Genomic DNA, 14287 nt, shown 5'->3' on the forward strand with positions numbered 1-14287 from the left:
TGAAATTAACATTAAATACCATTATTAAAATAGTTCTAGGCAGTTAAATCAGTGAACAAGTGTGTGAAGTTTGATGGGTCTGGCTCAAATCTGTGGTGGGTATTTGAACATCCTAGGTGAGATCGTCCTCGACTTATCGCGCCCTCCCGTTCTACTTTCAGACTCGACCTTTTCTCCTTTTGGATAAACAAAGTTTGAGCTGCGATGGGGCGTGCTGGTCCGGGAAGAACGCTGCAGAGCAGCAGATTTATGCAGCATGCACTGAGAACAGTGATGAGTCACACTTGGCTCAGAGCTGCAGCCAGCACCATTCATAATCACGATCAGCTTAGCTGGCGTCACCGCGCTGCCAATACTACAGTTCTGCAACGGCTGAAATGAGGCTCGCATCGTAAATCAGGTCCTACATTTGAAAGCTAAAGCAATAAAACATTTAGAGAAATGTGCATCATGTGCTGTGTCTTTAATATTAGTAAACCGCAGCTCTGCGGTCCTGCTGGCAGCTGATTAAATACAGCGTTGTGTAACGCAGTGGAGACGTGTTTACATGATGGTGTGCATCGTTGGAGCATTTATCAGCGGTTAGCTCTGCACTTTGCCCTGTTGAGAAATGTACAAATACCACAGTTGGCTCAGAGCACATCAGATTTAGTTAAGATAAAATGTTTATTACGGAAACATCAGACCTGGAATAACAGAGACCACAGAAAAGTAAAATCTCTTTTTCTGTCACCCCCAGTTTAAAGCTCGGGTTCAGGCTTCCATCTCAGTCAGCAGATGGCAGCAAACATCAATCTGAGCACACTTCTCAGGAAGTGAAACATCTTGTAATAAAGACACTTTGTACTGGGTGTCCCCCTACAGCTCAACGGGGAGCTAAAGGACCCCACGGACAGGGGTGTTTATTTGATTTCCAATGGGGTCTATTATGCCTCTCTCTGTTCTCTATTATAAACGTTCCTGTTCACCCAGACGTGACGATGAGGAGGAGAGAGCATTTCTCAGATGATGAAGATCAGGACTGAGAGTGAAGGTTTGGATTTGAAGTTTTCTGTTTGGGATTAAAAGTCCTACAAATGATTTTGCATCAGTCTCACATGTTTAAAGATTATGTGTAGGACATACAAAATGACTCATCCCAGTGTTAACAACCTTCACATTAGGGTTTAATCCCGGGATCCGGGATTCCCGGGAAATGCGATCAGAACCATTTCCCGTTTCCCGGGAAACGTTAGACGGGAAACCGGGAAAAAAGTCGCGCGCGTCGATTTGACTTTCAGAAAGAAAAGAAAGCTTCAGAATGTTAAATTTAAGGAAATATTGAGAGAAGGGTTCGTTTAATGCGAAAAGCATTACTCTTCATTTCAGGCACGTTCAGCCTCCGTTTAAGGCTTCAGCCTTCATCTCAAGCGTTTTAATAGAGGTATTACACAGTTGTACTTTTTTCCTCTTTAATTTGTTGAAATCGTAGGCAATGTGTTTACCCTAAGGTATTTTGTATTATATAATTCTATATTATTATATATTGTTATATTGCATTATATAGCCTATAAAATATGCCTGCCCTGAACAATAAAGAAATATCTGTTTAACTTCGAGTGTTTCTTTTCCTCGTTTGCAGCCGCTTACTAACAATCATGAATTAGGATACGGGCCTAATGGGTGAAGAAATTATCATGAAATAGATTGCTTTAACATATTTCGCTTTTAAAATGGAGTTGAGTAAAATGTATATTTTTTAGGCTATAAGGATCAGCCAGTTTTTCAATAGACGATTCACAGCGAACCTACTTTAACCCTCAGACACGGTGTTATAAATTTGCTGTTGCCAGAATGGCAATGACCAAGTCGTGGTGCATTACTCAAGGCCCTGTGTTATGTCATATTATAGTGAAGTACGGTAGTTAACTTTTCAATGACTATTACAGCGTTCCACTGGTGGAGATATAGTGCAACAGATGTCGCCACGACAGCGTGGCTGAGCCTTTATCAATGCTGTGGAGATGAACCGTATTGTTTTGCACCAGCAGTTGTAAAATAGCTTGTTATAATTCCATGTACAATGGAGGAATATTCGAATTATATTTGTTAAGGGAGTGTTGAGGAACGATACAACACCGCATAGCTCGAGCACTCCAATGTCGAGATGTAGGTTTTATTGCGTTAATCAAGCCGACGTTGCCCCCTACTGGGCATAACAGGACATAGCTGGAAAGCTACCTCTACAATATCACAATAGGTTAAGGCCGACACAGGCTACAGAAGGCCTAATTAAAATAAAAAAATAAATAAACTTTTTCCCGGGATTCCCGGGAAATGGCTCGTCATTTCCCGGGATTTGATTCATGTCATTTTCGGGAAAAATATTAAACCCTACTTCACATCTCTCAGTGCTGACACTGAGTGCCTGGAGCTCGTCGTGCTGAGGCCTTGGTTCCCACTGCTGACAGTGGGGCGGTAAGCATGCAGGGCAGAGGAATGCTACCACAAAGAGCAGCAGGAGGCCTGGCTGTGTTTACATCTCTGTGACCCACCAGAGGGACACAGAGAGGGGCAACAAACCTGACCTGGATAACAACTAACACGGTAACACTGGCAGACATTTTTAACTGGTGGATACAGAATTCACACACACACACACACACACACACACACACACAAACACACACACACACACACACACACACACACACACACACACACACACACACACACACACACACACACACACACACACAAAGCCTGGATTATAGTTACTGAGGTGCAAAGTGTAGTGAGGTAAGACAGACGTTCACTGGGACTGAAGCATGCATGCAGGAGCGGACTGTACGCCCACTTCATTAGGTACATCTGTTCAGCTGCTCATTGGTGCTAATATGAATCATATGGGAGCTACACATTCATTCAGGCCTGCTGAAGTTCAATCCGAGCATCAGGACGGGAAAGAAAGGTGATGTCAGCGACTACTAAGATTAATGATTAATAACAACTGGTGTGACAGTAGGAATGTTGTCCTTCTGAAACAATCATGTTCACCTAACCTGGAGCTCCTAACCCTGAAATGCCGTCCCCACTACCTGCCCCGCGAGTTTACGTCGGTCATCTTCAGCGCCGTCTATATTCCACCTCAGGCGGACACAAACACTGCACTATCCGAGCTACATGAGGCTATTTCCACCTATCAGGCTAACCAGCGTGATGCGGCTCTCATCGTAGCCGGGGACTTTAACAGTGCAAACTTGAAAAAGCTGATACCGGAGTTGATTCAACACATCGACTGCCCCACCAGAGGAGAGAGGACCCTAGACCACTGCTACTCTCCATTCAAAGAGGGCTACAAAGCAAAGCCTCTTCCGCCTTTTGGGAAGTCTGACCACACCTCTGTACTTCTCATGCCGAAATACAAACAACGGCTCAGGCAGGAACCCCCTGCTGTGAGAGAAGTGACACGGTGGTCTGATCAAACAGAGGCCGCTCTGCAGGGTGCGTTGGATTCAACCGACTGGGACATGTTTCGCAGCAGCGCGGGCGGAGACATCGAGGAGTTTACGGAAACTGTTGTGGGATTTATTGGGAAAGTTGTTGATGACACTTCACTTAGGAGGACCATCAGGACTTTTCCCAACCAGAAGCCGTGGGTGGATAAATCTGTCCGCGACGCCCTGAGGTCCCGCACCGTTGCCTACAACTCCGGCCTCGCCTCTGGGAACATGGAGGACTACAAGGTTGCATCATACAACGTCCGCAGAGCGGTGAAAGAGGCAAAACATCGCTACGGCCGCAGACTGGAACAGCAACTACAACAGTCTGACCCCAGGGGACTGTGGCAGGGACTACGCACCATCACGGACTACAAAGCACCACACACACACCCGGTGAGTGCCGACGCTTCTCTGGCTGATGAACTCAACATCTTCTTTGCGCGCTTTGAGTCGGGAAGCCGACAGCCCGCTGCGCTCCCGGCCGGAGGGGCGGAGACACTCACTGTGACGGAGCGCGACGTGAGGAGGGCGTTTAGACGTGTAAACACCAGGAAAGCGGCTGGACCAGACGGTATTAGTGGACGTGTCCTTAAGACCTGCGCTGACCAGCTGGCACCTGTGTTTACAGTGATATTCAACCTCTCACTGAAACTGTGTGTGATTCCCACCTGCTTTAAAAAGTCCATCATAGTCCCTGTCCCAAAGAAACCACACCCCAGCAGCCCCAATGACTTCAGGCCCATAGCACTCACCTCTGTGGTGATGAAGTGTTTTGAGAGACTCATCAAGACATTCATCACCTCCTCACTGCCCACCACCCTCGACCCACTACAGTTTGCATACCGGCCAGACAGATCCACAGATGACGCCATATCCTTCCTCCTCCACAAGACCCTTTCACACATAGACACTGGTAAGGGGAACTATGTGAGAGTGCTGTTTGTAGATTACAGCTCAGCATTCAACACCATAGTTCCCTCCAGGCTGGTCTCTAAGCTGCTGGACCTGGGCCTGGGCCCATCCCTGTGCAGGTGGGTTCACAGCTTCCTGACCAGCAGACCACAGGTGGTACGAGTGGGTCACCTCACCTCATCCTCCCTCACCCTCAACACTGGATCCCCCCAAGGCTGTGTGCTCAGCCCTCTGCTGTACTCACTGTACACCCATGACTGCGAGGCCACGTCAGAGTCCAACGTCATCATCAAGTTTGCTGACGACACTGCTGTTGTGGGACTAATCTCTCACAATGAGGAGACAGCCTACAGGAGAGAGGTCTCCCGCCTGGAGAACTGGTGCCAGGAGAACCACCTCCTGCTCAACGTCAGCAAAACAAAGGAACTGATCGTGGACTTCAGCAGGAAGCAGCAGAGGGACTACCATCCACTTGTCATCAGTGGTGCTGAGGTGGAAAGAGTGGACACTTTCAAATACCTGGGAGTGACCATCTCACAGGACCTGTCCTGGACTCATCACATAAACATCACTGTGAAGAAGGCCAGACAGCGTCTCTACCTCCTCAGGCGGCTGAGAGACTTCAAGCTCCCACTCAAGGTGCTCAGGAACTTTTACACCTGCACCATTGAGAGCATCATGCGTGGGAGCATCACCACCTGGATGGGAAACTGCACCAAGCAGGACTTCATGGCCCTAAAAAGGGTGGTTCGTTCAGCTGAACGGACCATCAGAACCACCCTCCCCAACCTGCAGGACATTTACACCAAGCAGTGCAGGCTGAGGGCCATGAAGATCCTAAAACAGCCCAGCCACCCCGGACACTCTCTCTTCTCCCTGCTCCCATCAGGCCGGCGTTACCGCTGCCTGAGGGCTAAGACTGAAAGGTTGAAGAAGAGTTTTTACCCACAAGCCATCCGTCTGCTCAACTCTGAGCCCTAACTGGACCATTATTGCACAGTGTAAATATTATAATTTATAAAAGTGTGTATAGTGTATAGTATATAGAGTATAGTGTATAGTGTGAATTACTTTTTTTAATTTTTATTCTTCTTATTTATATGTGTGTGTATATATGGTTGCAGGTACAAAATACATTTCACTGTGCATTGTACTGTGTATAACTGTGCATGTGACAAATAAACACTATCTTATCTTATCTTATCTACTAACGCGGCGTGCTTCTTGCTACCAGGTGAGCTGCTGGGAGTGTTTCAGAGACTGCTGATCTACTCGGATTGTGCTTTGTTGGTGTCAGAGGTCAGAGGGGAACGGTGAGACTGCTTCAAGCTGATAAAAAGGCAACTGTAACTTAAATTAGAGTACTGAGGTACAATGTTGCAACAACAGCAGCCCTACAGCGCCCTCTGGTGCTGATAACCCTGGATGTCCTTACTGCCCTTCCAAATTTGCACACCTGCACAACCCTGAGATTTTAAATAACCTCTTCTCATTATACTAAACACAAAAATGACCAAACACACATTCACACATCAGTCCGTGTGTACTTCTTCCCTAATTCCTTGTTGTTTGCAGCATTTTTGTTGGTGCTGCTGCAGATTGTCCTTTTGGGCTATGGGGGGAAAGTGTCTCTACCTGGACTCCAGGTGTTCTCCGTGACTGGAACCTGCTCCCTGCAGGGGCAGTGTCAGCATCCTCCTTCGGTTTCCATGGTGCAGAGCGGAGGTGTGTCTTCTTCACTCCACATTCGGCAGTCGCCTCACCGTTGGCACACAAAACAAATCCAACAAAAAAACAAAAAAAAAAAACTGATCATTTAGTCAGATTTAGTCATAGTCAGATCATTTGATTAAAAATGCTCCAGGAGGCACCACGAGCTCAAACTCTGAGGAGGTCCAGTTCAGGGGCTCAGATTAGTGGAGGTGAGGCCCTGCAGACACTCGCTGCCGACAGCTGCCTGTGTTGACAGACTTATTAAAGCAGGCATCCCCCTGACACTATCCAAATGGATGAGATATAAATACAAACAATTTGTACCTGTGCAGATGAAGGGAACTGTTTAACAGGTGTAACTGACCTGTTCACCCTCTCCCCTCACACTGCCCATACAGTTCAGTGGAGCTCCACCAACTTCAGAATAACTGCAGATTTGCTTGGATTAACTCCTCCTGAAGAATAGTTTCAGTTCTGAGGCGCATGTGGACACTTTGTTCCAACCTGATTAAAAAGAAATGAATAACTCTGCTGTTACACGACCCGTTTCTCACTCCTTTAAGCCCTGCAATATACAGGTCACGAGTCAGGTCGCGACTGAGTAATACCAAGCTGCACGTCACACCAGGGATTTTTTGGTTTGAGACTCAGTGTTGTTTCTCATATTTTGCTCTTTGTATTTTCCAGCAGCTTCCATAAAAACTCACCGATAGTATGAAAAATGAACAAGCTGAAGGCGTCAGCTTCATAAGAAGAACATCTGAGATTTTGGTCTCTGGTTTTTCATTTGCCGCTGCGTTTGAAAGATGCTTTTTATTTAAAAGTCATTTAAAACCCTCCACATAAATGATATCAACAGAAGAAACACAGTTCTGACTTCATGCTAAAAACACCTGTGTATGCTGATGAAGACACGTCACCTTAAACCACCTTCATATAATACTTCTTACATCACAGGACGGTGCAGTGAGTTCATGTAAACTTAGTAGTTAAGGATGTATTCTTACTTTAAAATAGAGCCGTGCACTCGGGACACACAGCAGCACAAATGTGAACACAAGTGGTGCCCCCTGGTGGTGAAACGATTAATTACGAAAACCAATGAAGATGGAGCTGAAATTTGAAATTTTTCATGTCACCTTGAAAGTGGATGGAAGCATCTCCCCAGCTAGCTTTCAGAAATGCTGTGGATTTTATGTTGCAAGTTTTTGTGTTTTAATCCACATTTTGTGTTCTCTAGTGTTACAGCAGTGGCGTTCAGTGGCACTGAGAAATTACTAGAATGCATAGATTGTATTTTTAAGATGCAACACTCAGAACCGTCAGTCATATTTTGTATATGGCTCCATCTCAGCTCCATCTCAGCTCCTCCGTGTCGACGGGATGACTTCAGCTCAGCCGGATTCAAACCCAAACAGCTCTGAGCTGCCGGGTGTATAAAAGCATGAATTTACTTTGTCTAAAATATTTCTGCTTAAATGTTTTTAATCACAGGTGGTCTAATAAATTTGTTAAGCACGGTATGTCAGAGTTACACATTTTCATCATTTTTCATGAATTAAAAATAGCTCACTTACAGAAGTTTGAGCATAATGGTAACACTTTATATTTGACAACACAAGAAAAAAATAAACAAAAGAGAAGTTTTTGTTTTGGTTTTTTATTGATGCCAATTTTAAAACAGAAGTGAGTACAGCACCAGTCAAATCCTTTGACTTCAGCTGACTTGATTTGTTTTAAGATTCAGTTCAAATTAAGAAAGCGCCAATTAAAAAGATTCCGTCTCCTTTGTTTAGTCCTGTAGGGTAAAGACCCTACAGGACCAGAGAGAAATCCCAACAACCAATCAGAAATCCCTGTGAGCAAGCACTCGGCGACGGTGGGGAGGAAAAACTCCCTTTAACAGGAAGAAACCTCCGGCAGAACCAGGCTCAGGGAGGGGCGGCCATCTGCCACGACCGGTTGGGGATGTTGGGACTCAAAAAGGAGACGGGGTGAAGTATGGACTACAGTTTTTGTAATTTTTAAAATGCCGAAGTACACTTTTTACATTTTTTTGATTTGGCACTAAAATTCATTCTAATTTTTTAATAAATGATCAGCTTCGGGATTTTAAAAGAAGCAGGGCAGTGGGGAAAAGGCTAATTTAATCATCGCTGCCCTTAAAGCAGCACCTAAACGGCTTAAGAAAAGCTCTTCCCACTGCTGAAAAGAATCTGGAAACTTTGGACTTCTTTGGGGGAGGACTGGGGAAGACACTGAGATCCAGTTTCAGGTTCCTCAGGAGAGCTTCGTCAAAAGATGAATCGTAGGCCATAGCAGCCTTCAACACCTTGTCTGGGGATCCAAACTCCTTGATGAGTCTTTTAGATAAGGATTTGGTGAACTGGTACATGGAGTCCTTGAGATTTCCAGCAAACTCTATGTTGCTGATTTCTTGGTTCACCAAAGCTTCCAGATGGTCCATGAGCATGTTTATTTCTGCGCTAGTCAGAAGCTGTGGCTTCCTGGATTTTGCGATGATCCGGATTAACAGAAAGGAACTGAGGTTTTTGGATAGTCTCTCAGCACCATACGATGACACTTGAGAGAGTCCCTGCTCGGACTTTTCAGAGGGTGACGGCTGCCTGATGCGACCATGTGAAGCCCCAGGAAAAAAGGCTGGTTCAGACTGGGACCTTTGTTCCAGCGATGTGCACTCAGGCCTCGATATTGGCGCAGAGTGACAGGATGTAGGAGAGCTTTTTGCCAGAAAGATGCTCTGCTCTGCTGTACTCAAAGTAGATGCTGGCCTTGAAGGAGAGGATGCTGCAGATTCTCTGTCACTTTGTTTCCAAACATCTGACTCAGTGCCCTCCTGTGTTAGGGTTGGAGCTGTTGTCAAAAAGTCCTGGATGTCTATTATTGCCCGAGAGACCTTGTCAGCTTGAATTGTTTGATCTACCTCTTGATTCTCCAGCCAGATGACAATCTTCTGCAAGAAGTTTTCTACTAAGTCTTCTATAAGAACATAGAGGACTTCAGGAGTAATGGGACACACTGAACCGCCTACTGGATGTGGTGTCCTGGAGATGATCGAGTCTGAGAGAGATCTCCCCATCACAGGCACTGGGATTTCATATATGTCATTGACCATTAAAAGCTCAAAGATCTGGTTTGTCAGTTCCCTTGAAAAATCTCTGACTTCTGCACTGTTTTCCAGAATATTGGAAATGCAAAATTCTCCCTCCTTTGTCACTTTGTTATACAAATTACTCAAATCTGACTTGATGGTGTCAAAGCTGAGTGGACAAGGATGTTTAACTACGCTCTCCAGGGTTGGTGTCGCTCTAGAAGGAGCCCGGAAGGACGTAGAAGACTCAGGACGAGGAGGAGTGTCAGGCACTGATCCTGGGGGGCTGCAATCAACACTCTCAGGGGAGGCCTGTCTCTCCTCCTGAGGGGATTTGGCCGTGTTTAGCAGAGAAATCAAATATTTCCTATTTAATTTAATGCCTTCTTTCAGCCCTTTTCTCATCTGCACAAACTGTTTTTTGGCAAACACGTAAAACTGTTGTTTGCGTATGTTTTGCTTGCCACAGTCTGTGGACGGGGAACACAAGCTGTACAAGTCTCTCAACCGACTGACCATTAAGCTCGTGTTAAAATGAGGTTTGCGTGAGTAAAGTGGGTCATTGAGCTCATCAGAATGTGAATCCAGGATTTCAAATGCTATTTTGATCATTTCTGACGCAGCCTTTTCTACGAAGACTGGACCGTGGAAGTTTTCTGTTTGTCCCTCGGTGTGTGTGAAGTCCTGGCTTTCTTCAGGTTTCTCCACTTCTGCTGCTTCTGTGAGCTCCATGCCCACGCTTTCTCCCTCAGCGTCCTGCTCTGTCATGCCTGCGTCTCCACGCCCTCCTGAGAGAATCTTACAAACCCGGGTGGCTGATTCTGCTTTGATTTCATCACAGGAATGAAAGGGGCCTGAATGATCTCCACACACGCAGCTGAGCTGAAGCTGACGTGCATACTTTCTCAGGCATGAGGCAGCGCAAGAAACCATATGACGCAGGGTTTTTGTGTTTAGTTTTCTGCTGATGTAGATCGCAGGGTCTGACGGCAAATCTGGGCTCTGTGTGAGCAGAGAGGTGGCCAGGTTGATCTTCTCTGAGACCTCCTCCTCAATCATCTGCGTCAGCTTTTGAGCGCTCTCACATGTCTGTTTCAGGACATTGAGAGAGCCGGCAATGCTGTCTGAGATGGAGTCTCCAAGTGATAAGTTTATTTTCTCAGTTAAATCCTCTGGGCTTTCTCCCCTCATCTGAATTTCAGTCAGAGGCAGAGCAAGTCTGAGGACTTTGGCAGAGGCTCGCTGAATGATTTCAGAAATCATATCAGCCAGAAGTGCTTGAACATCCGAGTCCCAAGCACCATCTTTTATCATGGTCCACTGTAATTCAGAGAGCTTCCCGAGGTAGCTATTAATGGCTGGTAAAAGGTCCTGTGATGTGACCAAGGTTGGGTTTTCAGCGCTGTGTTCTGCCATTGTGGACACTGCTGCTTCGATACGTTTGATTTTCTGGGTTTAATTTTCTGGGTTTAATTTTTTTTCTTTCGTTGCTTTTCCGAAGATAACAAAATGCTGAGTGCCGATGTTTACAGACGGACGCACACTGAGAGTCGTAAATACGCAAGGCTTCGAAGCTATTTAAGCCTTCGGTTTCGTGACGTCATTGCTAAATTTAAAGACTTTACAGCCTTCAAAGGAATTCCGGCGGCTTCCACACGTGAACACGCCACTAGCGCGCGCACACAAATGACCATAGACTGGGCGGGGCGGCCCGTTGCTGTGATACGTAACGTATCACAGCAGGGTTAGAACGTCCGCCATATTGGATGTGATAGATCTGCGGTGTAAAACAATGCAAGTCAATGGACTGAACTTCATAAAGCGCCTTTTTACAAAGGTATTTAAGTTAATGCGCTCATTCGCACATTCGAATATGCACTAATATACACTGGGAAGCTTTTAGGCACAAAACAGTAATTCTGTTTTCAAAATATTAGAATGGCCAAATACGATCAAAATCAATTCGCCAGTCTTACCTGTGAAAGGTAATCCCATTCGATCCCGTTTTGACTGTAAAATGGCTCGAAAATCTCCACACAGCACCGAAGTGCAGCATCTCTCTCATGTTATGTTGGCTGCTTTTGCCACATCTAATATGGCGGCGACGTTGACGTACGAGTCAGCGCTCAATGCGGCGTCTATGTGTATATATATATATATGTATATGAGCGCATAAAACAAATGCCATAAAATTGTACGAGATAATGGAAGTGTTTCAATTGTAACCCCCTAATTTTATTTTATTTCATTTTTGTATATTTTATTTATTTTAATTAATTTATTTTTTATTATTCAGGCAAATGAATTGGCTTTTTGGGGGCTTTATCATATTCAAAAACTCATGAAACTTTGCACATGCATCACACCTGGTGAAAATTTAAGTATTTTAATAGTTTCGGGCAAGGGCCATCCAAAATGGCTCTCTAGCGCCCCCTAAACTGGAGCCCCACCGCTGTGTTTCACGTACATGTATGAAACTTGACACGCACGTATATCATATCCAGACGCACAAAAAATCCTCTTGGAGCCATGCCCTAAACCCAACAGGAAGTCCGCCATTTTGAATTAATTATGCAAATTTGGCGATTTGCACCTCTCACACTTTTTCTAATAACTCAGAGGTTTTAGATGTTATCAACTTCATATTTGGTTTATTTAATCTACACCCCCAGGGGAATCTAAATCAAAAAAATGGTGAGTTTTTGCCAAGGGGGCGGGGTCATTATGCCCCTGTGAATTTTGATCATTCCCCATCAAATTTTGATTGCCTCTCATTCATACCTACATTATCCAATCTGTATCAAACTTCTTCAGTAGGATGAGGGGCCGGCCCTGAACACATACAATATTTAATAACAGTCGCAGCGCCACCTAGTGGGAACAGGAAATGTCATATTTTACACTTCGAGGTCCAGCTCCAAGGTGGTTTATCAGAACCATCTGAAATTTCACCTGGAAAGCGTTAAGAAGTTGGACTTAGTCTATTTTTTATTATTTTTTTTCTCTATTTTGTTAAATACTTACGATATGTTACTGGTTACTGTATACTGTATAGGAGTTGGGTCTCTTGTTCTTTTTACCTGTTAGGCATTGACCTGTTTTTATGAGTATAGTCGTGGTTTTGTGTATGTTTTACCAATAAATTAAAAAAAAAAAAGTACGTCTATGAGCAGCGTGTCCTACTGATTCACTTCCTGTTTTATTTTGCTAGCTAGCTCTTCCTTTTTTTTTTTTTTTTTTTAAGCCTGTCATTTCTGGCATTTTTCACAATCGGAATGATCCGAATGCACTGATGTACCAAACATATCTGCTTTAACAAGAACAGCTCTATAAGTTTCTATATTTTTATTTATTTATCTTTTTATTTAGTTAAGTCTGACAGGCAACAAGGAAGGGGCAAGAAAAAGAGGTCGGGGGGAGAAGGGGGGGGGGGGGGGGGGGGGGGGGGGGGGCAAAAGGAAAAAAAAAAAAAAGAAAGAAATCAAAGAAAAGTAGATATATTCACACTCACATCCATACACACACCCACATGCACATACATATACACACACACACACACACACACACATGCACAATTTTATTGTTTGTAGTAATGTGTGTGTATGCGCCTCTGTCATGCAATGTACTCAATAATGAGGGCAAGAAACTGCAACCATGCCCCCCGCGACCCAGAGGCAAATAGGGAAGGACCCATGGGACCCAGGCCATCCACAGCCCAGGAGCTCAGAAGACCTGAGGCCACACATCCCGATGGCAGCTCTTCCTGAGTTTTACTTCCTCCCCTCTGATTGTGTTGTGTATCTTTTTTTTTTTTTAAGGAATTTATTAAGTTTCATAAATATAAGTATACAATAAACAGTATACAATACATAACAACATACAAATGAGCCAAGTGAGCCAGGGGTTATCTACATTAAAGAAAAAGTTATAAGTGGAACATACATTTAAAGTTTTGACAGCCTTCTTGTTTGTTGAATCAGCAAGCAATTTAAAATAATGCTCCATATCCTTTCTGAATACTACAAAACAAGGGGCTTTATTACTAAATTTACCTTTATGAATAAAGAATTTAGCTAGAAACAAAATCAAGCTTATTAAACAATAGCATTTACATTCTTTCTTGGCATTCTTATGAAAACCAAAGACAACATTTTCCCAGTGTAAAACAAAATCTTTGAGGAGATGATCGATGAAGAATCTGCTGAGGTCTCCCCAAAACTGTTTGGTCTGCGAACAATGCCAAAATAAATGAACCACTGTTTCTGGATGGGAGTTACAAAAAGAACAATTTGTATTGATGTCTTTTTTGAACTTTTGCATATAATGGTTGGCGGGGTAGCATTTATGTAAAATTTTATATGATACCCCCTTAACTTTGTTTGTAATTAAAAATGTATGAGGGAGCATCCAAACTTTTCCCAATCAATGTTAATGGTGAGGCAACTCCAATATGCAATTATATAAGGGATGGTAATAATATCTTTTTGGAATAAAGCACATATTTCTTTATTCTTTTTCTTTCGGGGTTGTGATGAAAAGCAGATTTTCCCTTCTGGACAGTCAGTTATACAGAGGAGAGATCCCTGTGCAGCCAGAGGTGTCAGTCTGTTCCTAAACAACATTAAAGCGCCTGAAGGAATGGCATCAATGACAGAGAAGAATTCCTCAGGAGTCACAGGAAAGTTATGTCTGGATAACAGAGCAGTGATCCCTCCTCATTAAATAACTGACTCACCAACTAAATCTCATTCTGAAACCAAGATTCAAGAAAAAGCAATTTATTTTTGGAAATAATGTCTCTATTATTCCATACAATATAACAATGTGGTGAGAAATTATGCTTATAAACCAGAGTCCAGGCCTGTGGCTGCCTTCCAGTGCGTTGGTATTACAGTGCTCCATGTAAAGTATGATTTTAATTTGTCAACTTGGACTTACAGGCACAAAAAAACAACCACATGTAACAATGGTGGATTTTCATCTCTGTAAAGTTCACACAGATTTCTGTAATCTTATTTTTTATCAGAACAATGTGAAAATAAAGTGAACCTGTGGCTCCCCTCAGGTT

This window comes from Archocentrus centrarchus, chromosome 6 (genome assembly GCF_007364275.1).
Source record: "Archocentrus centrarchus isolate MPI-CPG fArcCen1 chromosome 6, fArcCen1, whole genome shotgun sequence".
Lineage (NCBI taxonomy): Eukaryota > Metazoa > Chordata > Actinopteri > Cichliformes > Cichlidae > Archocentrus > Archocentrus centrarchus.